Raw genomic sequence first — 25393 nt, 5'->3', positions numbered from 1 at the left:
ATGGGGTATGCATTAGACGAAAAAAAAAGAAGAAAAAGAAGAATAATACGCCCAGAAAAGAGGCGAAAAGGAGAAAAACGTAAAAAAACGTGAAAAAAAAGTAAGAGGAAGAGAAGGGAAAAAAAGGTGGAAATGGGTTTAAAAGTGATTTCGGCGGAGAAATATATATATATATATATATATATATATATATATATATATATATATATACGCGCACACACACACATATATATAAACGTATTCTCCGTTGAGATATTGCAGCCGCTGCTGTGTCCAGGCCCAGGAGCCTTAGCACTGTGCTGTGATGTCACTCAATACCACTGACATCACTAGGTGTAAACAACATCTCTCCTTTGCTGTGTATGTGACTATGGAGCTGTTTGGTGATGTCGTCTATTATGGCCTTCATAGAAGCAACAGGAGATTGTTGCATCCATCTAGAACCCTCAGAACTACAGTGCTATGATGTCACTCACTTCCACAGGCCTTGCAGAGTGTAAACAACAACAACCCAGCTTTGTTGTGTATGTAACCATAGGGATTTGTGATGTCACCTAGAACCTTCACAGCAGCGACAGCTTTATGAGGAGCATCAGCACTGCTCTGCCTGAGCAGAACCATCACCGCCATAGGTTGTCAAATAACCCGGGTTTAACCCACACAGGTAAGTCCAATGGGGTGCAGGCATGTCCTCTATGCTTACAGCTTCCCGTGGGTGTTGGTTTGATACCGTTTGGGGACAGCCAAGGAGGCATCTGCAGGCAACAAAGGTAGGTGTGTGCTTGTGTGTGTGTTTCCTATGCAGATCCTAAGCCCAGTGTCACATGCAAGTAGGAGGAGTAAGAAGGGTTCCTGGCAAATCCGGGTTATGGATTGCATTTAAAAAGGCCCCGTGGGAGTGCAATGGGCCCCTGTCTTGCTGCTTAGCAATAATGGTATGGGTTTAGGTTCTGCTGTGTGTACTGGTGGTTGACTGCCCCCCAGCCCAGAGTGTGCATGGAAAATTGTCTGGCAGCCTCCCTGACAGCAAGCAGTGATAGTGCCCATGAAGGGCACCTTGTTGGGCCCGCCCCTTTCACGGTTATCGCTTCTCGGCCTTTTGGCTAAGATCAAGTGTAGTATCTGTTCTTATCAGTTTAATATCTGATACGTCCCCTATCTGGGGACCATATATTAAATGGATTTTTGAGAACGGGGGCCGATTTTGAAGCTTGCTTCCGTCGCCCTATGCATTGACCCGATATGGCAGTATCTTCGGGTACAGTGCACCACCCCCTTACAGGGTTAAAAAGAAAGATTCCTACTTTCATTGCTACCTGCTTGCTGGCTAGCCAGCTAGCCAGCCCTGTGGGCCTTGCTGCTGCTGCAGCCAAAAAACAAAAGGTGGTGCTGCTGCTGCTTCTGCTGCTTCTGCTTGTGTCTGGCCGCTGTTGGAGCGTCCAGGCACAGGACTTCTGCTGCTGCTGACTAAATGGCCTCCTTAATTGGATCATTTGAGTAGCCAGCACACCTGTGCAGGTAGGGCATGACATGATAGGCAGCTGCCTTGATAGCGGGTGGGTGCTGAATGTTCCTAATTGACAAAATAAGATTAATGCTTATGAAGAAATATAAAATCTCATCCCTTCCCCAATATCGCGCCACACCCCTACCCCTTAATTCCCTGGTTGAACTTGATGGACATATGTCTTTTTTCGACCGTACTAACTATGTAACTATGTAACATAACATGGGGGGGGGGGGGGGGGTCTCCTGGCTGTTCACACAGGTGTGTCATTGCTGTACATTGACCATGCATTGCTTCTGTGGTATTGCAAAGGCAAAGACAAATGCTTCCAGCCATCCATTGCACTAATGGATTGGTCATCAGCTGGCTGTCTATGTCCCGCATCAATATAGACCAAAGTACAGAGGGTTAGGCTATGCTATTGTGCACCTACCTGATGCATCAGAAGGTGCGAGGCCCTTGCTAAATTCTGTGCACAGACTTTGAGATCTATACTTTAGACTGTATCTAAACCTGCTCCAACATGGACTGACATTCTGGCCTACTTTCAGCCGATGCGACTTGTCTGTCGCTGAACAGTCGCTTTTTATGTATTCAGCACCTATGTATAATGTTGTAAAAATGCTCTAGAAGCTAAAGTCGCAGAAATGTCACACATATTTGGCCTGCAACTTTCTGTGCGACAAATTCAGACAGGAAAAATCAGTATAAATCCTTAGAAAATTATCCCCCAGTGTCTCCATCTGCTGGCGGTATTGAATAAGCATTGCTGCACTGATGGGGTATGCATTAGACGAAAAAAAAGAAGAAAAAGAAGAATAATACGCCCAGAAAAGAGGCGAAAAGGAGAAAAACGTAAAAAAACGTGAAAAAAAAGTAAGAGGAAGAGAAGGGAAAAAAAGGTGGAAATGGGTTTAAAAGTGATTTCGGCGGAGAAATATATATATATATATATATATATATATATATATATATATATATATACGCGCACACACACACATATATATAAACGTATTCTCCGTTGAGATATTGCAGCCGCTGCTGTGTCCAGGCCCAGGAGCCTTAGCACTGTGCTGTGATGTCACTCAATACCACTGACATCACTAGGTGTAAACAACATCTCTCCTTTGCTGTGTATGTGACTATGGAGCTGTTTGGTGATGTCGTCTATTATGGCCTTCATAGAAGCAACAGGAGATTGTTGCATCCATCTAGAACCCTCAGAACTACAGTGCTATGATGTCACTCACTTCCACAGGCCTTGCAGAGTGTAAACAACAACAACCCAGCTTTGTTGTGTATGTAACCATAGGGATTTGTGATGTCACCTAGAACCTTCACAGCAGCGACAGCTTTATGAGGAGCATCAGCACTGCTCTGCCTGAGCAGAACCATCACCGCCATAGGTTGTCAAATAACCCGGGTTTAACCCACACAGGTAAGTCCAATGGGGTGCAGGCATGTCCTCTATGCTTACAGCTTCCCGTGGGTGTTGGTTTGATACCGTTTGGGGACAGCCAAGGAGGCATCTGCAGGCAACAAAGGTAGGTGTGTGCTTGTGTGTGTGTTTCCTATGCAGATCCTAAGCCCAGTGTCACATGCAAGTAGGAGGAGTAAGAAGGGTTCCTGGCAAATCCGGGTTATGGATTGCATTTAAAAAGGCCCCGTGGGAGTGCAATGGGCCCCTGTCTTGCTGCTTAGCAATAATGGTATGGGTTTAGGTTCTGCTGTGTGTACTGGTGGTTGACTGCCCCCCAGCCCAGAGTGTGCATGGAAAATTGTCTGGCAGCCTCCCTGACAGCAAGCAGTGATAGTGCCCATGAAGGGCACCTTGTTGGGCCCGCCCCTTTCACGGTTATCGCTTCTCGGCCTTTTGGCTAAGATCAAGTGTAGTATCTGTTCTTATCAGTTTAATATCTGATACGTCCCCTATCTGGGGACCATATATTAAATGGATTTTTGAGAACGGGGGCCGATTTTGAAGCTTGCTTCCGTCGCCCTATGCATTGACCCGATATGGCAGTATCTTCGGGTACAGTGCACCACCCCCTTACAGGGTTAAAAAGAAAGATTCCTACTTTCATTGCTACCTGCTTGCTGGCTAGCCAGCTAGCCAGCCCTGTGGGCCTTGCTGCTGCTGCAGCCAAAAAACAAAAGGTGGTGCTGCTGCTGCTTCTGCTGCTTCTGCTTCTGCTTGTGTCTGGCCGCTGTTGGAGCGTCCAGGCACAGGACTTCTGCTGCTGCTGACTAAATGGCCTCCTTAATTGGATCATTTGAGTAGCCAGCACACCTGTGCAGGTAGGGCATGACATGATAGGCAGCTGCCTTGATAGCGGGTGGGTGCTGAATGTTCCTAATTGACAAAATAAGATTAATGCTTATGAAGAAATATAAAATCTCATCCCTTCCCCAATATCGCGCCACACCCCTACCCCTTAATTCCCTGGTTGAACTTGATGGACATATGTCTTTTTTCGACCGTACTAACTATGTAACTATGTAACATAACATGGGGGGGGGGGGGGGTCTCCTGGCTGTTCACACAGGTGTGTCATTGCTGTACATTGACCATGCATTGCTTCTGTGGTATTGCAAAGGCAAAGACAAATGCTTCCAGCCATCCATTGCACTAATGGATTCGTCATCAGCTGGCTGTCTATGTCCCGCATCAATATAGACCAAAGTACAGAGGGTTAGGCTATGCTATTGTGCACCTACCTGATGCATCAGAAGGTGCGAGGCCCTTGCTAAATTCTGTGCACAGACTTTGAGATCTATACTTTAGACTGTATCTAAACCTGCTCCAACATGGACTGACATTCTGGCCTACTTTCAGCCGATGCGACTTGTCTGTCGCTGAACAGTCGCTTTTTATGTATTCAGCACCTATGTATAATGTTGTAAAAATGCTCTAGAAGCTAAAGTCGCAGAAATGTCACACATATTTGGCCTGCAACTTTCTGTGCGACAAATTCAGACAGGAAAAATCAGTATAAATCCTTAGAAAATTATCCCCCAGTGTCTCCATCTGCTGGCGGTATTGAATAAGCATTGCTGCACTGATGGGGTATGCATTAGACGAAAAAAAAGAAGAAAAAGAAGAATAATACGCCCAGAAAAGAGGCGAAAAGGAGAAAAACGTAAAAAAACGTGAAAAAAAAGTAAGAGGAAGAGAAGGGAAAAAAGGTGGAAATGGGTTTAAAAGTGATTTCGGCGGAGAAATATATATATATATATATATATATATATATATATATATATATATATATATATATATACGCGCACACACACACATATATATAAACGTATTCTCCGTTGAGATATTGCAGCCGCTGCTGTGTCCAGGCCCAGGAGCCTTAGCACTGTGCTGTGATGTCACTCAATACCACTGACATCACTAGGTGTAAACAACATCTCTCCTTTGCTGTGTATGTGACTATGGAGCTGTTTGGTGATGTCGTCTATTATGGCCTTCATAGAAGCAACAGGAGATTGTTGCATCCATCTAGAACCCTCAGAACTACAGTGCTATGATGTCACTCACTTCCACAGGCCTTGCAGAGTGTAAACAACAACAACCCAGCTTTGTTGTGTATGTAACCATAGGGATTTGTGATGTCACCTAGAACCTTCACAGCAGCGACAGCTTTATGAGGAGCATCAGCACTGCTCTGCCTGAGCAGAACCATCACCGCCATAGGTTGTCAAATAACCCGGGTTTAACCCACACAGGTAAGTCCAATGGGGTGCAGGCATGTCCTCTATGCTTACAGCTTCCCGTGGGTGTTGGTTTGATACCGTTTGGGGACAGCCAAGGAGGCATCTGCAGGCAACAAAGGTAGGTGTGTGCTTGTGTGTGTGTTTCCTATGCAGATCCTAAGCCCAGTGTCACATGCAAGTAGGAGGAGTAAGAAGGGTTCCTGGCAAATCCGGGTTATGGATTGCATGTGGTCTCTTCCCCGGAGACCCTTTTGCAACTGTGTGCGGAATGGAACTTGCCTGTTGATTTGACTGCTCAGAGGTCCCTGGACATACCACATGCTGCAAAGATAGCTGAGGAATGGAAGGTTGTCTCCCACCGCAAGAAAAAAATCAAGACATGAACTGTTCCTCTGCCTTTAGACAGGCCTGTCCGACTTGTCTCACTGGCTTGCGACTGGGGTATCCTTCCCCATCTTTTGGGTTACTTATCCTCTTAGTGCTCTGGATACTTTTCCTGAATGTTTAAACATTCGGCCTAACTGCAGTCGAATGTACTTACCTACCCCCATTAACCCCTTAACGACGCAGGACGTATATTTACGTCCTGCGCCGGCTCCCGCGATATGAAGCGGGATCGCGCCGCGATCCCGCATCATATCGCGTCGGTCCCGGCGGTAATCAACGGCCGGGACCCGCGGCTAATACCACACATCGCCGATCGCGGCGATGTGCGGTATTAACCCTTTAGAAGCGGCGGTCAAAGCTGACCGCCGCTTCTAAAGTGAAAGTGAAAGTGACCCGGCTGCTCAGTCGGGCTGTTCGGGACCGCCGCGGTGAAATCGCGGCGTCCCGAACAGCTGATCGGACACCGGGAGGGCTCTTACCTGCCTCCCCGGTGTCCGATCGACGAATGACTGCTCCGTGCCTGAGATCCAGGCAGGAGCAGTCAAGCGCCGATAATGCTGATCACAGGCGTGTTAATGCACGCCAGTGATCAGCATTAGAGATCTGTGTGTGCAGTGTTATAGGTCCCTATGGGACCTATAACACTGCAAAAAAAATGTAAAAAAAAAGTGTTAATAAAGGTCATTTAACCCCTTCCCTAATAAAAGTTTGAATCACCCCCCTTTTCCCATAAAAAAAATAAAACAGTGTAAAAAAAATAAAAAATAAACATATGTGGTATCGCCGCGTGCGTAAATGTCCGAACTATAAAAATATATCATTAATTAAGCCGTACGGTCAATGGCGTACGCGCAAAAAAATTCCAAAGTCCAAAAAAGCGTATTTTGGTCACTTTTTATATCATTAAAAAATGAATAAAAAGTGATCAAAAAGTCTGATCAAAACAAAAATCATACCAATAAAAACTTCAGATCACGGCGCAAAAAATGAGTCCTCATACCACCCCATACGTGGAAAAATAAAAAAGTTATAGGGGTCAGAAGATGACATTTTTAAACGTATAAATTTTCCTGCATGTAGTTATGATTTTTTCCAGAAGTGCGACAAAATCAAACCTATATAAGTAGGGTATCATTTTAACCGTATGGACCTACAGAATAATGATAAGGTGTAATTTTTACCGAAATATGCACTGCGTAGAAACGAAAGCCCCCAAAAGTTACAAAATGGCGTTTTTTTTTTTATTTTGTCGCACAATGATTTTTTTTTCCGTTTCGCCGTGCATTTTTGGGTAAAATGACTAATGTCACTGCAAAGTAGAATTGGCGACGCAAAAAATAAGCCATAATATGGATTTTTAGGTGGAAAATTGAAAGGGTTATGATTTTTAAAAGGTAAGGAGGAAAAAACGAAAGTGCAAAAACGGAAAAACCCTGAGTCCTTAAGGGGTTAAGACCTACCACATGGTCTTTACTACTGCTTGCTCAATTTATTTGTTCTTTGTTGTTCGTTCTGTTTACTTGTTTTCTGTCCCGTTGGTCCTCCATCACTCACTTTCTCTGATAATGGATATGAGAGGCTCCTCTTGCGAGCTGCTAAGTGTAGATGTATCCTCTTCGACGGGAGTACCTGCTCCTTTTCAGTTTACTGTGCTAATGGTTCTGCTTTGCGTTGATGTATACTTTAACTATGGTTATTAAGGTTGTGTCTATGAATGTGCGGGGTCTTAACTCACCGTATAAAAGGTCTCTGGTGTGGAAGGAGGCTAGACGCCTAGCGGCCGATGTCCTCTGTATACAAGAATCCCATTTATTAGCCCTAGATGCCCATAGACTCCAAAATAAGAGATATCCACATATCTATCAAGCGCATGCTGTTCACAAAAAAGGAGGAGTGGCGATTGCATTTAAGAACACCCTGACGGTTACTGTCCAGCACTCTGTGATAGATGATAGAGGTCGTTTTATAATTATTGTGTGCTTACTAAACAATGTTCAATATACCTTAGGCTCCTTATATGCGCCTAATGCGAAACAGTGTACCTTCCTCAGGGCATTCTTGCGTAAATTGGAGTCCTTGAGAAAGGGACACTGCCTACTGCTAGGAGATTTTAATATGACCATGTGGCCTAGTGTAGATTCTACTTCGCCCAGTTTGAAAAAAGAACCCACAGGTTTCTTCACTAGTGTGTCCCAAAATGACCTATATGATGTTTGGCGTATATCCCACCCCACGGAAAGGGACTTCACCTTCTTTTCTCATGTGCATAAGATATACACCAGAATAGATTACGCCCTTACCTCCCACTCTCTCCTATCATTGGTTTCAGAGGCCCGAATTATGCCCATAGAATGGTCGGACCATTCCCCCATAAGCGTAACCATTAAAGAATCGCATAGCACCCGCCCGACCTATATTTGGAGACTTAACCCACTAATACTCCATAATCCTGAATACTCTGAAGCGACCAAGTTGGCGGTTGATGCCTACTTCCGCATTAATGATACTGGTGATGTCACAGACCCCATGCTTTGGTGTGCGTTTAAGGCTACAATTAGGGGTCACTTTATTAGTCAAACAGCCTATGACAGGAAGCTCCGCCAGACCAAAACTCTAGAACTCCAACAGCGCCTTGCGGAATTACATAGGCGCAATAAGACCTCGTGCTCTCCATCACTAATAGGAGAAATTTCTCAGGTTAGTGCTACCCTACACTCCCTCTCTTTACACAGCTATGAGATGGCACTGAGAAGGCTCAAAATGACATGGTATTGGCAGGGTAATAGATCTGGCTCTATACTGGCTAAACAACTTAAAAAACGTCAGGATAAGGAGAGAATCCCCTTCCTTACTAAATCTGATGGTTCTATAGTTACTGACCCTCAAAGTATAGCCAATTGTTTTGCAGATTTTTATAGTAAATTGTACAATCTTCAACATGACATTGCTACTCCACAGCCTGATGAAGCAGTTATCTCTTCTTTTCTGTCCTCTATGTCCCTCCCCTCTCTGTCCGCGGACCAAGCATCTGATCTTTGCTCTCCCTTCTCCACAGAAGAAATTCTTGAATGTGTGCGTTCCCTCAAGCCCTCGAAGTCACCTGGCCCTGATGGTATTACAAATGAATTTTATAAGCGATTTGGCCCTTCCGTAGCTCCCTTTTTGACCAGAGCCTTTAACCGTATTAAGGAGAACGGTGTGCCCCCTAAGGAGATGTTGGATGCTCTGGTCATTACCATACCTAAACCTGGTAAGCCACTGGACTCTACCCTAAATTACAGACCAATCTCTCTCCTAAATAGTGATATTAAATTGTATGCCCTGGCTCTTGCTGCCAGGTTGAATAGGGTTTTGCCGGACCTAATTCACAGGGACCAGGTTGGCTTCGTCAAGGGTCGTCAAACGGTGGACGGTACGAGACGCTTTCTCGACATCATCACAAAAGCGCATTCCGATCGGACGCCTTCTCTCTTGCTATCCCTTGATGCGGAGAAGGCGTTCGATCGAGTGCACTGGGGATATTTGCGAAGTGTGCTGCGTAAGTTTGGTTTTCCCCACTCTTTGGAATCCGCCATTATGGCACTATATACGCTCCCATCTGCTAGAATTTACACGATGGGTACCCTTTCTAATAGTTTCTCACTTAGCAATGGGACTAGACAGGGGTGCCCACTGTCCCCCCTTATATTTACCTTAGTTATGGAGCCGCTTGCTCAATCCATCAGGGACTCCCCAGACATTGCGGGCATTCAAATAGGTAAAGTAGACCACAGGATTGGCTTGTTTGCCGACGATGTTATCATTAGTCTCTCCAACCCCCTGAGTTCTTTAGGCCCAGTTATGGACATTATTGATGCCTTTAGTCGAGTTAGCTTTTATAAGATTAACCCCACAAAGTCGTGTATCTTACCATTGCAGATACCCACTGAGCAACAGCGAGTACTACAAGCTAAATATCCCTTTCAATGGGTCACTGACCAGATTCCTTACCTAGGCATAGTCCTTACTGCGTTGCCTGATAAGACAATTGCTTCTAATTTTGCTGTTATGCGGTCCCTGCTTACCAAAGAAATTGATCACTTCTCCAGGCTTCCTGTCTCATGGGCGGGACGTGTTGCCACTGCTAAGATGATGCTGCTCCCTAAAATTTTATATTTTTTTAGATGCCTGCCGATGATAGTGCCCGCCTCCTTCCTCTCACAACTACAGAGAATGCTCTTACGATTTATTTGGGATGGTAAGCATCCTAGGGTTGGTGCGAATATATTGTATCGCCCTGTGCATGAGGGGGGTATGGGGGTGCCGAACCTTAAAATGTACTATCACGCTGTTCTACTCGATCAGCTTAAAAAATGGTGGTGGCAGGACGCTCCCCCCCTGTGGGTAGATATTGAAGCTGCTGTCCTCAATGTTTCTAATTTTAATAACTTTCTCTGGGCATTGCGCTTTAACCCTACCTTTGCTCCCTCTTCTCCTTTCTCTACTATTGCGGCTGCTATCAAGTTGTGGAGTAAGGTGGCGCGAATTAAAAGTCTTTGTCCACCTAGAGTGAAGGATATCCCTTTAGCTGCTATAGGAGACTATATTCTAGATATAGATTTTAAGCCCTGGATAGATGCGGGCATCCTCACTGTGGCATTGATTAGCGATGCTAATGGGTTGATGCCTTTCACTGATATTGTACGCATGTTCTCTATATCACAGAAAGACTTTTACAAATATTTGAGGCTTAGACATTTTTTGAGGTCTCTCCCTTGGGATAGCTCTCGGCCTCGCACTGCGTATGAACATCATTTCCTGTGCAGGGACTCCTTTACTAGGGGTATCTCCCTTGCTTATGTAGCTTTGACTGAGGAGGAGGGGGAAATGGACAGTACGTTTAAGTCCAGATGGGAGGAGGACCTGGCGCGCAGATTCACGGCTGAGCAGTGGAGCTGTGTCTTTGACATGCACAAAAAATATTCTAAATGTGTTAATCATTTCGAAGCTTCTAGGAAGCTCCTATACCGATGGTACTACACGCCGGTTCGTCTGGCTAAAATATACCCTACCACCTCCCCAGTGTGTTGGAGATGTAACCGGGAAAGTGGTACCTTGCTACACGTGTGGTGGACTTGCCCGTTAATTGCACCTCTTTGGACCGAAATTAAGAAGTTATTGGACAACCTAGTGGACTGCCCCTTCTCATGGGGCCCAGAGAGTGCACTACTATTCCTGTCCCTAGAACAAGTTCCCCCGCATTATATGACCATTTTATATCATATTCTGATAGTTGTGAGGGCTCACATTGCTCGGAGGTGGAAGTCGACTGAGGTGCCGGGTCTTCCTGCCATTCTGGCGGAGGTGCATAGTAACCTCGTGTTGGAGGGATTGATAGCGAAGAGGTGTGGGGCTTCTAATAGCCGTATAGCTACTCTGTCCCAGTGGACGGACAGTTGTTCGACCTCAATTAGGGTCGTAGATTAGCTAATCGTATATGCACGATGTATCTCACTCTGATATGTGTATTATGATATGTGTATTATGATTATGATTGTATTGGTGGTCTCTCATTCCTTGTTTTATACATTATATATTGAGGACCTTACTGTTGTTCTTGTTATATGAAAATTTATAAATAAAGTTTTTAAAAAAAAAAAAAGGCCCCGTGGGAGTGCAATGGGCCCCTGTCTTGCTGCTTAGCAATAATGGTATGGGTTTAGGTTCTGCTGTGTGTACTGGTGGTTGACTGCCCCCCAGCCCAGAGTGTGCATGGAAAATTGTCTGGCAGCCTCCCTGACAGCAAGCAGTGATAGTGCCCATGAAGGGCACCTTGTTGGGCCCGCCCCTTTCACGGTTATCGCTTCTCGGCCTTTTGGCTAAGATCAAGTGTAGTATCTGTTCTTATCAGTTTAATATCTGATACGTCCCCTATCTGGGGACCATATATTAAATGGATTTTTGAGAACGGGGGCCGATTTCGAAGCTTGCTTCCGTCGCCCTATGCATTGACCCGATATGGCAGTATCTTCGGGTACAGTGCACCACCCCCTTACAGGGTTAAAAAGAAAGATTCCTACTTTCATTGCTACCTGCTTGCTGGCTAGCCAGCTAGCCAGCCCTGTGGGCCTTGCTGCTGCTGCAGCCAAAAAACAAAAGGTGGTGCTGCTGCTGCTTCTGCTGCTTCTGCTTCTGCTTGTGTCTGGCCGCTGTTGGAGCGTCCAGGCACAGGACTTCTGCTGCTGCTGACTAAATGGCCTCCTTAATTGGATCATTTGAGTAGCCAGCACACCTGTGCAGGTAGGGCATGACATGATAGGCAGCTGCCTTGATAGCGGGTGGGTGCTGAATGTTCCTAATTGACAAAATAAGATTAATGCTTATGAAGAAATATAAAATCTCATCCCTTCCCCAATATCGCGCCACACCCCTACCCCTTAATTCCCTGGTTGAACTTGATGGACATATGTCTTTTTTCGACCGTACTAACTATGTAACTATGTAACATAACATGGGGGGGGGGGGGTCTCCTGGCTGTTCACACAGGTGTGTCATTGCTGTACATTGACCATGCATTGCTTCTGTGGTATTGCAAAGGCAAAGACAAATGCTTCCAGCCATCCATTGCACTAATGGATTGGTCATCAGCTGGCTGTCTATGTCCCGCATCAATATAGACCAAAGTACAGAGGGTTAGGCTATGCTATTGTGCACCTACCTGATGCATCAGAAGGTGCGAGGCCCTTGCTAAATTCTGTGCACAGACTTTGAGATCTATACTTTAGACTGTATCTAAACCTGCTCCAACATGGACTGACATTCTGGCCTACTTTCAGCCGATGCGACTTGTCTGTCGCTGAACAGTCGCTTTTTATGTATTCAGCACCTATGTATAATGTTGTAAAAATGCTCTAGAAGCTAAAGTCGCAGAAATGTCACACATATTTGGCCTGCAACTTTCTGTGCGACAAATTCAGACAGGAAAAATCAGTATAAATCCTTAGAAAATTATCCCCCAGTGTCTCCATCTGCTGGCGGTATTGAATAAGCATTGCTGCACTGATGGGGTATGCATTAGACGAAAAAAAAGAAGAAAAAGAAGAATAATACGCCCAGAAAAGAGGCGAAAAGGAGAAAAACGTAAAAAAACGTGAAAAAAAAGTAAGAGGAAGAGAAGGGAAAAAAAGGTGGAAATGGGTTTAAAAGTGATTTCGGCGGAGAAATATATATATATATATATATATATATATATATATATATATATATATATATATACGCGCACACACACACATATATATAAACGTATTCTCCGTTGAGATATTGCAGCCGCTGCTGTGTCCAGGCCCAGGAGCCTTAGCACTGTGCTGTGATGTCACTCAATACCACTGACATCACTAGGTGTAAACAACATCTCTCCTTTGCTGTGTATGTGACTATGGAGCTGTTTGGTGATGTCGTCTATTATGGCCTTCATAGAAGCAACAGGAGATTGTTGCATCCATCTAGAACCCTCAGAACTACAGTGCTATGATGTCACTCACTTCCACAGGCCTTGCAGAGTGTAAACAACAACAACCCAGCTTTGTTGTGTATGTAACCATAGGGATTTGTGATGTCACCTAGAACCTTCACAGCAGCGACAGCTTTATGAGGAGCATCAGCACTGCTCTGCCTGAGCAGAACCATCACCGCCATAGGTTGTCAAATAACCCGGGTTTAACCCACACAGGTAAGTCCAATGGGGTGCAGGCATGTCCTCTATGCTTACAGCTTCCCGTGGGTGTTGGTTTGATACCGTTTGGGGACAGCCAAGGAGGCATCTGCAGGCAACAAAGGTAGGTGTGTGCTTGTGTGTGTGTTTCCTATGCAGATCCTAAGCCCAGTGTCACATGCAAGTAGGAGGAGTAAGAAGGGTTCCTGGCAAATCCGGGTTATGGATTGCATTTAAAAAGGCCCCGTGGGAGTGCAATGGGCCCCTGTCTTGCTGCTTAGCAATAATGGTATGGGTTTAGGTTCTGCTGTGTGTACTGGTGGTTGACTGCCCCCCAGCCCAGAGTGTGCATGGAAAATTGTCTGGCAGCCTCCCTGACAGCAAGCAGTGATAGTGCCCATGAAGGGCACCTTGTTGGGCCCGCCCCTTTCACAGTTATCGCTTCTCGGCCTTTTGGCTAAGATCAAGTGTAGTATCTGTTCTTATCAGTTTAATATCTGATACGTCCCCTATCTGGGGACCATATATTAAATGGATTTTTGAGAACGGGGGCCGATTTCGAAGCTTGCTTCCGTCGCCCTATGCATTGACCCGATATGGCAGTATCTTCGGGTACAGTGCACCACCCCCTTACAGGGTTAAAAAGAAAGATTCCTACTTTCATTGCTACCTGCTTGCTGGCTAGCCAGCTAGCCAGCCCTGTGGGCCTTGCTGCTGCTGCAGCCAAAAAACAAAAGGTGGTGCTGCTGCTGCTTCTGCTGCTTCTGCTTCTGCTTGTGTCTGGCCGCTGTTGGAGCGTCCAGGCACAGGACTTCTGCTGCTGCTGACTAAATGGCCTCCTTAATTGGATCATTTGAGTAGCCAGCACACCTGTGCAGGTAGGGCATGACATGATAGGCAGCTGCCTTGATAGCGGGTGGGTGCTGAATGTTCCTAATTGACAAAATAAGATTAATGCTTATGAAGAAATATAAAATCTCATCCCTTCCCCAATATCGCGCCACACCCCTACCCCTTAATTCCCTGGTTGAACTTGATGGACATATGTCTTTTTTCGACCGTACTAACTATGTAACTATGTAACATAACATGGGGGGGGGGGGGGTCTCCTGGCTGTTCACACAGGTGTGTCATTGCTGTACATTGACCATGCATTGCTTCTGTGGTATTGCAAAGGCAAAGACAAATGCTTCCAGCCATCCATTGCACTAATGGATTGGTCATCAGCTGGCTGTCTATGTCCCGCATCAATATAGACCAAAGTTCAGAGGGTTAGGCTATGCTATTGTGCACCTACCTGATGCATCAGAAGGTGCGAGGCCCTTGCTAAATTCTGTGCACAGACTTTGAGATCTATACTTTAGACTGTATCTAAACCTGCTCCAACATGGACTGACATTCTGGCCTACTTTCAGCCGATGCGACTTGTCTGTCGCTGAACAGTCGCTTTTTATGTATTCAGCACCTATGTATAATGTTGTAAAAATGCTCTAGAAGCTAAAGTCGCAGAAATGTCACACATATTTGGCCTGCAACTTTCTGTGCGACAAATTCAGACAGGAAAAATCAGTATAAATCCTTAGAAAATTATCCCCCAGTGTCTCCATCTGCTGGCGGTATTGAATAAGCATTGCTGCACTGATGGGGTATGCATTAGACGAAAAAAAAGAAGAAAAAGAAGAATAATACGCCCAGAAAAGAGGCGAAAAGGAGAAAAACGTAAAAAAACGTGAAAAAAAAGTAAGAGGAAGAGAAGGGAAAAAAAGGTGGAAATGGGTTTAAAAGTGATTTCGGCGGAGAAATATATATATATATATATATATATATATATATATATATATATATACGCGCACACACACACATATATATAAACGTATTCTCCGTTGAGATATTGCAGCCGCTGCTGTGTCCAGGCCCAGGAGCCTTAGCACTGTGCTGTGATGTCACTCAATACCACTGACATCACTAGGTGTAAACAACATCTCTCCTTTGCTGTGTATGTGACTATGGAGCTGTTTGGTGATGTCGTCTATTATGGCCTTCATAGAAGCAACAGGAGATTGTTGCATCCATCTAGAACCCTCAGAACTACAGTGCTATGATGTCACTCACTTCCACAGGCCTTGCAGAGTGTAAACAACAACAACCCAGCTTTGTTGTGTATGTAACCATAGGGATTTGTGATGTCACCTAGAACCTTCACAGCAGCGACAGCTTTATGAGGAGCATCAGCACTGCTCTGCCTGAGCAGAACCATCACCGCCATAGGTTGTCAAATAACCCGGGTTTAACCCACACAGGTAAGTCCAATGGGGTGCAGGCATGTCCTCTATGCTTACAGCTTCCCGTGGGTGTTGGTTTGATACCGTTTGGGGACAGCCAAGGAGGCATCTGCAGGCAACAAAGGTAGGTGTATGCTTGTGTGTGTGTTTCCTATGCAGATCCTAAGCCCAGTGTCACATGCAAGTAGGAGGAGTAAGAAGGGTTCCTGGCAAATCCGGGTTATGGATTGCATTTAAAAAGGCCCCGTGGGAGTGCAATGGGCCCCTGTCTTGCTGCTTAGCAATAATGGTATGGGTTTAGGTTCTGCTGTGTGTACTGGTGGTTGACTGCCCCCCAGCCCAGAGTGTGCATGGAAAATTGTCTGGCAGCCTCCCTGACAGCAAGCAGTGATAGTGCCCATGAAGGGCACCTTGTTGGGCCCGCCCCTTTCACGGTTATCGCTTCTCGGCCTTTTGGCTAAGATCAAGTGTAGTATCTGTTCTTATCAGTTTAATATCTGATACGTCCCCTATCTGGGGACCATATATTAAATGGATTTTTGAGAACGGGGGCCGATTTCGAAGCTTGCTTCCGTCGCCCTATGCATTGACCCGATATGGCAGTATCTTCGGGTACAGTGCACCACCCCCTTACAGGGTTAAAAAGAAAGATTCCTACTTTCATTGCTACCTGCTTGCTGGCTAGCCAGCTAGCCAGCCCTGTGGGCCTTGCTGCTGCTGCAGCCAAAAAACAAAAGGTGGTGCTGCTGCTGCTTCTGCTGCTTCTGCTTCTGCTTGTGTCTGGCCGCTGTTGGAGCGTCCAGGCACAGGACTTCTGCTGCTGCTGACTAAATGGCCTCCTTAATTGGATCATTTGAGTAGCCAGCACACCTGTGCAGGTAGGGCATGACATGATAGGCAGCTGCCTTGATAGCGGGTGGGTGCTGAATGTTCCTAATTGACAAAATAAGATTAATGCTTATGAAGAAATATAAAATCTCATCCCTTCCCCAATATCGCGCCACACCCCTACCCCTTAATTCCCTGGTTGAACTTGATGGACATATGTCTTTTTTCGACCGTACTAACTATGTAACTATGTAACATAACATGGGGGGGGGGGGGGGTCTCCTGGCTGTTCACACAGGTGTGTCATTGCTGTACATTGACCATGCATTGCTTCTGTGGTATTGCAAAGGCAAAGACAAATGCTTCCAGCCATCCATTGCACTAATGGATTGGTCATCAGCTGGCTGTCTATGTCCCGCATCAATATAGACCAAAGTACAGAGGGTTAGGCTATGCTATTGTGCACCTACCTGATGCATCAGAAGGTGCGAGGCCCTTGCTAAATTCTGTGCACAGACTTTGAGATCTATACTTTAGACTGTATCTAAACCTGCTCCAACATGGACTGACATTCTGGCCTACTTTCAGCCGATGCGACTTGTCTGTCGCTGAACAGTCGCTTTTTATGTATTCAGCACCTATGTATAATGTTGTAAAAATGCTCTAGAAGCTAAAGTCGCAGAAATGTCACACATATTTGGCCTGCAACTTTCTGTGCGACAAATTCAGACAGGAAAAATCAGTATAAATCCTTAGAAAATTATCCCCCAGTGTCTCCATCTGCTGGCGGTATTGAATAAGCATTGCTGCACTGATGGGGTATGCATTAGAGGAAAAAAAAGAAGAAAAAGAAGAATAATACGCCCAGAAAAGAGGCGAAAAGGAGAAAAACGTAAAAAAAACGTGAAAAAAAAGTAAGAGGAAGAGAAGGGAAAAAAAGGTGGAAATGGGTTTAAAAGTGATTTCGGCGGAGAAATATATATATATATATATATATATATATATATATATATATATATATACGCGCACACACACACATATATATAAACGTATTCTCCGTTGAGATATTGCAGCCGCTGCTGTGTCCAGGCCCAGGAGCCTTAGCACTGTGCTGTGATGTCACTCAATACCACTGACATCACTAGGTGTAAACAACATCTCTCCTTTGCTGTGTATGTGACTATGGAGCTGTTTGGTGATGTCGTCTATTATGGCCTTCATAGAAGCAACAGGAGATTGTTGCATCCATCTAGAACCCTCAGAACTACAGTGCTATGATGTCACTCACTTCCACAGGCCTTGCAGAGTGTAAACAACAACAACCCAGCTTTGTTGTGTATGTAACCATAGGGATTTGTGATGTCACCTAGAACCTTCACAGCAGCGACAGCTTTATGAGGAGCATCAGCACTGCTCTGCCTGAGCAGAACCATCACCGCCATAGGTTGTCAAATAACCCGGGTTTAACCCACACAGGTAAGTCCAATGGGGTGCAGGCATGTCCTCTATGCTTACAGCTTCCCGTGGGTGTTGGTTTGATACCGTTTGGGGACAGCCAAGGAGGCATCTGCAGGCAACAAAGGTAGGTGTGTGCTTGTGTGTGTGTTTCCTATGCAGATCCTAAGCCCAGTGTCACATGCAAGTAGGAGGAGTAAGAAGGGTTCCTGGCAAATCCGGGTTATGGATTGCATTTAAAAAGGCCCCGTGGGAGTGCAATGGGCCCCTGTCTTGCTGCTTAGCAATAATGGTATGGGTTTAGGTTCTGCTGTGTGTACTGGTGGTTGACTGCCCCCCAGCCCAGAGTGTGCATGGAAAATTGTCTGGCAGCCTCCCTGACAGCAAGCAGTGATAGTGCCCATGAAGGGCACCTTGTTGGGCCCGCCCCTTTCACGGTTATCGCTTCTCGGCCTTTTGGCTAAGATCAAGTGTAGTATCTGTTCTTATCAGTTTAATATCTGATACGTCCCCTATCTGGGGACCATATATTAAATGGATTTTTGAGAACGGGGGCCGATTTCGAAGCTTGCTTCCGTCGCCCTATGCATTGACCCGATATGGCAGTATCTTCGGGTACAGTGCACCACCCCCTTACAGGGTTAAAAAGAAAGATTCCTACTTTCATTGCTACCTGCTTGCTGGCTAGCCAGCTAGCCAGCCCTGTGGGCCTTGCTGCTGCTGCAGCCAAAAAACAAAAGGTGGTGCTGCTGCTGCTTCTGCTGCTTCTGCTTCTGCTTGTGTCTGGCCGCTGTTGGAGCGTCCAGGCACAGGACTTCTGCTGCTGCTGACTAAATGGCCTCCTTAATTGGATCATTTGAGTAGCCAGCACACCTGTGCAGGTAGGGCATGACATGATAGGCAGCTGCCTTGATAGCGGGTGGGTGCTGAATGTTCCTAATTGACAAAATAAGATTAATGCTTATGAAGAAATATAAAATCTCATCCCTTCCCCAATATCGCGCCACACCCCTACCCCTTAATTCCCTGGTTGAACTTGATGGACATATGTCTTTTTTCGACCGTACTAACTATGTAACTATGTAACATAACATGGGGGGGGGGGGGGGGTCTCCTGGCTGTTCACACAGGTGTGTCATTGCTGTACATTGACCATGCATTGCTTCTGTGGTATTGCAAAGGCAAAGACAAATGCTTCCAGCCATCCATTGCACTAATGGATTGGTCATCAGCTGGCTGTCTATGTCCCGCATCAATATAGACCAAAGTACAGAGGGTTAGGCTATGCTATTGTGCACCTACCTGATGCATCAGAAGGTGCGAGGCCCTTGCTAAATTCTGTGCACAGACTTTGAGATCTATACTTTAGACTGTATCTAAACCTGCTCCAACATGGACTGACATTCTGGCCTACTTTCAGCCGATGCGACTTGTCTGTCGCTGAACAGTCGCTTTTTATGTATTCAGCACCTATGTATAATGTTGTAAAAATGCTCTAGAAGCTAAAGTCGCAGAAATGTCACACATATTTGGCCTGCAACTTTCTGTGCGACAAATTCAGACAGGAAAAATCAGTATAAATCCTTAGAAAATTATCCCCCAGTGTCTCCATCTGCTGGCGGTATTGAATAAGCATTGCTGCACTGATGGGGTATGCATTAGACGAAAAAAAAGAAGAAAAAGAAGAAGAATACGCCCAGAAAAGAGGCGAAAAGGAGAAAAACGTAAAAAAACGTGAAAAAAAAGTAAGAGGAAGAGAAGGGAAAAAAAGGTGGAAATGGGTTTAAAAGTGATTTCGGCGGAGAAATATATATATATATATATATATATATATATATATATATACGCGCACACACACACATATATATAAACGTATTCTCCGTTGAGATATTGCAGCCGCTGCTGTGTCCAGGCCCAGGAGCCTTAGCACTGTGCTGTGATGTCACTCAATACCACTGACATCACTAGGTGTAAACAACATCTCTCCTTTGCTGTGTATGTGACTATGGAGCTGTTTGGTGATGTCGTCTATTATGGCCTTCATAGAAGCAACAGGAGATTGTTGCATCCATCTAGAACCCTCAGAACTACAGTGCTATGATGTCACTCACTTCCACAGGCCTTGCAGAGTGTAAACAACAACAACCCAGCTTTGTTGTGTATGTAACCATAGGGATTTGTGATGTCACCTAGAACCTTCACAGCAGCGACAGCTTTATGAGGAGCATCAGCACTGCTCTGCCTGAGCAGAACCATCACCGCCATAGGTTGTCAAATAACCCGGGTTTAACCCACACAGGTAAGTCCAATGGGGTGCAGGCATGTCCTCTATGCTTACAGCTTCCCGTGGGTGTTGGTTTGATACCGTTTGGGGACAGCCAAGGAGGCATCTGCAGGCAACAAAGGTAGGTGTGTGCTTGTGTGTGTGTTTCCTATGCAGATCCTAAGCCCAGTGTCACATGCAAGTAGGAGGAGTAAGAAGGGTTCCTGGCAAATCCGGGTTATGGATTGCATTTAAAAAGGCCCCGTGGGAGTGCAATGGGCCCCTGTCTTGCTGCTTAGCAATAATGGTATGGGTTTAGGTTCTGCTGTGTGTACTGGTGGTTGACTGCCCCCCAGTCCAGAGTGTGCATGGAAAATTGTCTGGCAGCCTCCCTGACAGCAAGCAGTGATAGTGCCCATGAAGGGCACCTTGTTGGGCCCGCCCCTTTCACGGTTATCGCTTCTCGGCCTTTTGGCTAAGATCAAGTGTAGTATCTGTTCTTATCAGTTTAATATCTGATACGTCCCCTATCTGGGGACCATATATTAAATGGATTTTTGAGAACGGGGGCCGATTTCGAAGCTTGCTTCCGTCGCCCTATGCATTGACCCGATATGGCAGTATCTTCGGGTACAGTGCACCACCCCCTTACAGGGTTAAAAAGAAAGATTCCTACTTTCATTGCTACCTGCTTGCTGGCTAGCCAGCTAGCCAGCCCTGTGGGCCTTGCTGCTGCTGCAGCCAAAAAACAAAAGGTGGTGCTGCTGCTGCTTCTGCTGCTTCTGCTTCTGCTTCTGCTTGTGTCTGGCCGCTGTTGGAGCGTCCAGGCACAGGACTTCTGCTGCTGCTGACTAAATGGCCTCCTTAATTGGATCATTTGAGTAGCCAGCACACCTGTGCAGGTAGGGCATGACATGATAGGCAGCTGCCTTGATAGCGGGTGGGTGCTGAATGTTCCTAATTGACAAAATAAGATTAATGCTTATGAAGAAATATAAAATCTCATCCCTTCCCCAATATCGCGCCACACCCCTACCCCTTAATTCCCTGGTTGAACTTGATGGACATATGTCTTTTTTCGACCGTACTAACTATGTAACTATGTAACATAACATGGGGGGGGGGGGGGGGTCTCCTGGCTGTTCACACAGGTGTGTCATTGCTGTACATTGACCATGCATTGCTTCTGTGGTATTGCAAAGGCAAAGACAAATGCTTCCAGCCATCCATTGCACTAATGGATTGGTCATCAGCTGGCTGTCTATGTCCCGCATCAATATAGACCAAAGTACAGAGGGTTAGGCTATGCTATTGTGCACCTACCTGATGCATCAGAAGGTGCGAGGCCCTTGCTAAATTCTGTGCACAGACTTTGAGATCTATACTTTAGACTGTATCTAAACCTGCTCCAACATGGACTGACATTCTGGCCTACTTTCAGCCGATGCGACTTGTCTGTCGCTGAACAGTCGCTTTTTATGTATTCAGCACCTATGTATAATGTTGTAAAAATGCTCTAGAAGCTAAAGTCGCAGAAATGTCACACATATTTGGCCTGCAACTTTCTGTGCGACAAATTCAGACAGGAAAAATCAGTATAAATCCTTAGAAAATTATCCCCCAGTGTCTCCATCTGCTGGCGGTATTGAATAAGCATTGCTGCACTGATGGGGTATGCATTAGACGAAAAAAAAGAAGAAAAAGAAGAATAATACGCCCAGAAAAGAGGCGAAAAGGAGAAAAACGTAAAAAAACGTGAAAAAAAAGTAAGAGGAAGAGAAGGGAAAAAAAGGTGGAAATGGGTTTAAAAGTGATTTCGGCGGAGAAATATATATATATATATATATATATATATATATATATATATATATATATATACGCGCACACACACACATATATATAAACGTATTCTCCGTTGAGATATTGCAGCCGCTGCTGTGTCCAGGCCCAGGAGCCTTAGCACTGTGCTGTGATGTCACTCAATACCACTGACATCACTAGGTGTAAACAACATCTCTCCTTTGCTGTGTATGTGACTATGGAGCTGTTTGGTGATGTCGTCTATTATGGCCTTCATAGAAGCAACAGGAGATTGTTGCATCCATCTAGAACCCTCAGAACTACAGTGCTATGATGTCACTCACTTCCACAGGCCTTGCAGAGTGTAAACAACAACAACCCAGCTTTGTTGTGTATGTAACCATAGGGATTTGTGATGTCACCTAGAACCTTCACAGCAGCGACAGCTTTATGAGGAGCATCAGCACTGCTCTGCCTGAGCATAACCATCACCGCCATAGGTTGTCAAATAACCCGGGTTTAACCCACACAGGTAAGTCCAATGGGGTGCAGGCATGTCCTCTATGCTTACAGCTTCCCGTGGGTGTTGGTTTGATACCGTTTGGGGACAGCCAAGGAGGCATCTGCAGGCAACAAAGGTAGGTGTATGCTTGTGTGTGTGTTTCTAATGCAGATCCTAAGCCCAGTGTCACATGCAAGTAGGAGGAGTAAGAAGGGTTCCTGGCAAATCCGGGTTATGGATTGCATTTAAAAAGGCCCCGTGGGAGTGCAATGGGCCCCTGTCTTGCTGCTTAGCAATAATGGTATGGGTTTAGGTTCTGCTGTGTGTACTGGTGGTTGACTGCCCCCCAGCCCAGAGTGTGCATGGAAAATTGTCTGGCAGCCTCCCTGACAGCAAGCAGTGATAGTGCCCATGAAGGGCACCTTGTTGGGCCCGCCCCTTTCACGGTTATCGCTTCTCGGCCTTTTGGCTAAGATCAAGTGTAGTATCTGTTCTTATCAGTTTAATATCTGATACGTCCCCTATCTGGGGACCATATATTAAATGGATTTTTGAGAACGGGGGCCGATTTCGAAGCTTGCTTCCGTCGCCCTATGCATTGACCCGATATGGCAGTATCTTCGGGTACAGTGCACCACCCCCTTACAGGGTTAAAAAGAAAGATTCCTACTTTCATTGCTACCTGCTTGCTGGCTAGCCAGCTAGCCAGCCCTGTGGGCCTTGCTGCTGCTGCAGCCAAAAAACAAAAGGTGGTGCTGCTGCTGCTTCTGCTGCTTCTGCTTCTGCTTGTGTCTGGCCGCTGTTGGAGCGTCCAGGCACAGGACTTCTGCTGCTGCTGACTAAATGGCCTCCTTAATTGGATCATTTGAGTAGCCAGCACACCTGTGCAGGTAGGGCATGACATGATAGGCAGCTGCCTTGATAGCGGGTGGGTGCTGAATGTTCCTAATTGACAAAATAAGATTAATGCTTATGAAGAAATATAAAATCTCATCCCTTCCCCAATATCGCGCCACACCCCTACCCCTTAATTCCCTGGTTGAACTTGATGGACATATGTCTTTTTTCGACCGTACTAACTATGTAACTATGTAACATAACATGGGGGGGGGGGGGGTCTCCTGGCTGTTCACACAGGTGTGTCATTGCTGTACATTGACCATGCATTGCTTCTGTGGTATTGCAAAGGCAAAGACAAATGCTTCCAGCCATCCATTGCACTAATGGATTGGTCATCAGCTGGCTGTCTATGTCCCGCATCAATATAGACCAAAGTACAGAGGGTTAGGCTATGCTATTGTGCACCTACCTGATGCATCAGAAGGTGCGAGGCCCTTGCTAAATTCTGTGCACAGACTTTGAGATCTATACTTTAGACTGTATCTAAACCTGCTCCAACATGGACTGACATTCTGGCCTACTTTCAGCCGATGCGACTTGTCTGTCGCTGAACAGTCGCTTTTTATGTATTCAGCACCTATGTATAATGTTGTAAAAATGCTCTAGAAGCTAAAGTCGCAGAAATGTCACACATATTTGGCCTGCAACTTTCTGTGCGACAAATTCAGACAGGAAAAATCAGTATAAATCCTTAGAAAATTATCCCCCAGTGTCTCCATCTGCTGGCGGTATTGAATAAGCATTGCTGCACTGATGGGGTATGCATTAGAGGAAAAAAAAGAAGAAAAAGAAGAATAATACGCCCAGAAAAGAGGCGAAAAGGAGAAAAACGTAAAAAAAACGTGAAAAAAAAGTAAGAGGAAGAGAAGGGAAAAAAAGGTGGAAATGGGTTTAAAAGTGATTTCGGCGGAGAAATATATATATATATATATATATATATATATATATATATATATATACGCGCACACACACACATATATATAAACGTATTCTCCGTTGAGATATTGCAGCCGCTGCTGTGTCCAGGCCCAGGAGCCTTAGCACTGTGCTGTGATGTCACTCAATACCACTGACATCACTAGGTGTAAACAACATCTCTCCTTTGCTGTGTATGTGACTATGGAGCTGTTTGGTGATGTCGTCTATTACGGCCTTCATAGAAGCAACAGGAGATTGTTGCATCCATCTAGAACCCTCAGAACTACAGTGCTATGATGTCACTCACTTCCACAGGCCTTGCAGAGTGTAAACAACAACAACCCAGCTTTGTTGTGTATGTAACCATAGGGATTTGTGATGTCACCTAGAACCTTCACAGCAGCGACAGCTTTATGAGGAGCATCAGCACTGCTCTGCCTGAGCAGAACCATCACCGCCATAGGTTGTCAAATAACCCGGGTTTAACCCACACAGGTAAGTCCAATGGGGTGCAGGCATGTCCTCTATGCTTACAGCTTCCCGTGGGTGTTGGTTTGATACCGTTTGGGGACAGCCAAGGAGGCATCTGCAGGCAACAAAGGTAGGTGTGTGCTTGTGTGTGTGTTTCCTATGCAGATCCTAAGCCCAGTGTCACATGCAAGTAGGAGGAGTAAGAAGGGTTCCTGGCAAATCCGGGTTATGGATTGCATTTAAAAAGGCCCCGTGGGAGTGCAATGGGCCCCTGTCTTGCTGCTTAGCAATAATGGTATGGGTTTAGGTTCTGCTGTGTGTACTGGTGGTTGACTGCCCCCCAGCCCAGAGTGTGCATGGAAAATTGTCTGGCAGCCTCCCTGACAGCAAGCAGTGATAGTGCCCATGAAGGGCACCTTGTTGGGCCCGCCCCTTTCACGGTTATCGCTTCTCGGCCTTTTGGCTAAGATCAAGTGTAGTATCTGTTCTTATCAGTTTAATATCTGATACGTCCCCTATCTGGGGACCATATATTAAATGGATTTTTGAGAACGGGGGCCGATTTCGAAGCTTGCTTCCGTCGCCCTATGCATTGACCCGATATGGCAGTATCTTCGGGTACAGTGCACCACCCCCTTACAGGGTTAAAAAGAAAGATTCCTACTTTCAT

General features: G+C 45.6%; 9 non-coding genes across 9 annotated transcripts; all 9 read left to right on the top strand.

Annotated features, from left to right (window-relative positions):
- The first annotated feature begins 1083 nt into the window (after positions 1 to 1083).
- LOC130315091 (U2 spliceosomal RNA) lies at positions 1084 to 1274 on the top strand. The gene has a single exon (XR_008862676.1). It is a non-coding gene; the product is annotated as a U2 spliceosomal RNA (small nuclear RNA).
- Positions 1275 to 3364: 2090 nt separating this feature from the next.
- Positions 3365 to 3555, top strand: LOC130315079 (U2 spliceosomal RNA). The gene has a single exon (XR_008862665.1). It is a non-coding gene; the product is annotated as a U2 spliceosomal RNA (small nuclear RNA).
- A 7897-nt stretch (positions 3556 to 11452) lies between these two features.
- On the top strand, positions 11453 to 11643 carry LOC130315126 (U2 spliceosomal RNA). The gene has a single exon (XR_008862708.1). It is a non-coding gene; the product is annotated as a U2 spliceosomal RNA (small nuclear RNA).
- Positions 11644 to 13741: 2098 nt separating this feature from the next.
- On the top strand, positions 13742 to 13932 carry LOC130315125 (U2 spliceosomal RNA). Its single transcript, XR_008862707.1, has one exon. It is a non-coding gene; the product is annotated as a U2 spliceosomal RNA (small nuclear RNA).
- A 2091-nt stretch (positions 13933 to 16023) lies between these two features.
- On the top strand, positions 16024 to 16214 carry LOC130315124 (U2 spliceosomal RNA). The gene has a single exon (XR_008862706.1). It is a non-coding gene; the product is annotated as a U2 spliceosomal RNA (small nuclear RNA).
- A 2095-nt stretch (positions 16215 to 18309) lies between these two features.
- LOC130315123 (U2 spliceosomal RNA) lies at positions 18310 to 18500 on the top strand. Its single transcript, XR_008862705.1, has one exon. It is a non-coding gene; the product is annotated as a U2 spliceosomal RNA (small nuclear RNA).
- A 2087-nt stretch (positions 18501 to 20587) lies between these two features.
- Positions 20588 to 20778, top strand: LOC130315122 (U2 spliceosomal RNA). Its single transcript, XR_008862704.1, has one exon. It is a non-coding gene; the product is annotated as a U2 spliceosomal RNA (small nuclear RNA).
- Positions 20779 to 22883: 2105 nt separating this feature from the next.
- LOC130315121 (U2 spliceosomal RNA) lies at positions 22884 to 23074 on the top strand. Its single transcript, XR_008862703.1, has one exon. It is a non-coding gene; the product is annotated as a U2 spliceosomal RNA (small nuclear RNA).
- A 2092-nt stretch (positions 23075 to 25166) lies between these two features.
- On the top strand, positions 25167 to 25357 carry LOC130315120 (U2 spliceosomal RNA). Its single transcript, XR_008862702.1, has one exon. It is a non-coding gene; the product is annotated as a U2 spliceosomal RNA (small nuclear RNA).
- The last annotated feature ends 36 nt before the right edge of the window (positions 25358 to 25393 follow it).

This window comes from Hyla sarda, unplaced genomic scaffold, assembly GCF_029499605.1.
Source record: "Hyla sarda isolate aHylSar1 unplaced genomic scaffold, aHylSar1.hap1 scaffold_186, whole genome shotgun sequence".
NCBI classification, from domain to species: domain Eukaryota; kingdom Metazoa; phylum Chordata; class Amphibia; order Anura; family Hylidae; genus Hyla; species Hyla sarda.
The sequence above is the reverse complement of the archived record's forward strand: the minus strand, read 5'-3'. Positions and strand labels throughout refer to the sequence as shown.